The 2,438-nt window shown below is 35.4% G+C and overlaps 1 non-coding gene across 1 annotated transcript; it reads right to left on the bottom strand.

Moving 5' to 3' along the window:
• Nucleotides 1-691: 691 nt before the first annotated feature.
• LOC128036389 (small nucleolar RNA R71) lies at nucleotides 692-797 on the bottom strand. Its single transcript, XR_008193186.1, has one exon. It is a non-coding gene; the product is annotated as a small nucleolar RNA R71 (small nucleolar RNA).
• Between the last annotated feature and the right edge of the window lie 1,641 nt (nucleotides 798-2,438).

Genomic DNA, 2,438 nt, shown 5'->3' with positions numbered 1-2,438 from the left:
TAGTATTTGTGCGAACAATATATGTCAAATTTTTAGGTGCACTTGATAGGTGCACTTGCCTTTGTCAAATTTTTAGTTGGTTTACGACTACATCAAGTTTTTGGCGCCGTTGTAGGGGACTAAAATATTAGGAAAACTTTATTTCTATTAATTGAGCTATTTTTTATTTTAATATTTTTATTTTTATTTAATTTTTACATTCAATTTGTTTTTCATTTGTTTGCTTCGGCAGGTTTTTTTGGTTTGTGACTAGATGGAACCCATTAGATCTATTACTTTTTAACAGTGAGATTAGAAAACCGCTCGTAGAAATCATAGATAGGTTAGAGAAGCAAGACAAAGTCAACAAAATATAGTACATGATCAAGAGGAAAAGGATATTACTGTGGTGATTGGTGATAATCAAAATAATCAGCTACCTCCTGCATGTCCTGCCCCTCGGACTATGATGATTATGCTAGCCCACTCTGATTAGTGCTGAATCGAACATTGTGAGAGCTACCATTAATGCAAAAAATTCTGAGATGAAGCCGAACATAATTCAGATGGTACAATAGTATGTTCAGTTTGATGATTTGCAAGATGAAGATTCGAATACCCATTTCGCTAACTTTCTAGAGATTTGTGAGACTTTCAAGATCAAAATGATTGAGAAGTTCCTTTTGAAGTACTTCCTACTAGCTAAACAATGAACTTTAGGAATGATACCTCTTCTTTTGCTCAAATTGATTTGGAGACATTATATAATGCATGAGAGAGATTTAAGGATCTTTTGAGAAGGTGCCCTCACAAAGGTTACCTTAGTAGTTACAAGTTAAAATATTTTACAACGGTTTGAATCTCTCAACTAGGCAATTAATTGATGCAGCAGCTAGTGGAAGAACGAATAATAAAACACCTGAGGGTGCTCAAGAGCTTATTGAAGAAATATCACTGAGTAACCATCAGTGGCAATTCATGAGTACAAAACTGATGAAAGCAGGTATTGTTTTTAATATAGATGCAGTTGCTATGTTAGAAAATGAAGTGGAAGCACTAAATAAAAAATTTGATGGTTTGAATTTTTTATGCAGGTAAATTCGGTGATGTTATGTGATGCGAATGGGGTGGAGATGAGTAATCCAGAATATTCACCCTTCAAGTCTGACATAGATCGTGAGCAAGTTGATTTTTTGGGTAATAATTCTAGACCTCAAAATAAGCCCTATAGTAATACTTATAATGCAGGATGGAGAAATCATCCAAATTTCTCTTAAGGTGGTCAAGGAAATAAAAGGTCAAAACCCCCTCTGGGTATTCAGCAACCTTATCAGCAAGAGAAAAAGCCGAAGCTTGAGGAGATGTTGGCTAAATTTATGTCGGTGTCAAAAACTCAATTGCAAAACACTTAGACAACTCTAAAAAATTAGCAAGCATCGATTCATGGGCTCGAAAATCAAATTGGAAAACTTGCCAAACTTATTTCGGAAAGACCACGGGGGAGCTTACCTAGCTACACTGAAACTAACCTAAAGGAGCAAATCCATGCAATCATTATTCGAAATGTGGAAAGTTTAGTCGATCCTGAAAAGAAGTTGAAGCTGGAAGCTGTTGTGAAAAGTGATGAGGTTGAGGAGGGTAAGAAAGAGCATAAGCTAGTAATTAGAGAATACAAACCACAAATTCCATACCATGCAGCATTGAAGAAAGACCGCACAAATGAACAATATGGTAAATTTCTTGAACTTAAAAGAAAAATTGCACACTAACTTACCTTTAGTTGGAGCCATTTCGCAGATGCCAAAGTTTGTAAAACTTTTAAAGGAATTGTTAACAAATAAAAAGAAAGTAAATGGCTTGTCGACTTTGGAGACCAATGTAGTTTGCTCGGCCAATCTCCAAAATAAACTACCCAACAAACCTAAAAATCCAAGGAGTTTTACTATTCCGTGTCTCATTGGTAGTTTTGATGTTGAAAAAGTTTTGCCTGATTTGGGGGCTAGTATAAATGTAATGCCTTATAAAATGTTCAAAAAACTTCATATTAGGGAGCCTAAACCCACTAGGATGAGTATTCAATTAGCGGAAAGATCAATTAGATATCCTAGGGGTACTACTGAGGATGTACTTGTGAAAGTTAACAAATTTATATTCCCTATTGATTTTGTTGTATTGGACATGGATGAGGATATTGAGGTACCTATGATTATAGGTCTACCCTTTTTAGCCACTACGGGAACTATTATTGATGTGGGTACTATTGAACTTGTGCTTCGTGCAGGTGATGAAAAGATTACTCTTCAAGCACATGATTTTGTGAGAGTCCCTATTGAGTGAGATGATACTAATTGTTCTGTTAATGATACTAATTGAGTGATAGAAATCTAGCGACAAGTAAAGAGCGAATGGTGAAACTTGACAAGCTAGATGAATGGCGAATGAAGATTGATGAGAAACCG

This window comes from Gossypium raimondii, chromosome 13 (genome assembly GCF_025698545.1).
Source record: "Gossypium raimondii isolate GPD5lz chromosome 13, ASM2569854v1, whole genome shotgun sequence".
Lineage (NCBI taxonomy): Eukaryota > Viridiplantae > Streptophyta > Magnoliopsida > Malvales > Malvaceae > Gossypium > Gossypium raimondii.
Note: the sequence above shows the minus strand (reverse complement) of the source record. Positions and strands in the feature narration are given on the sequence as shown.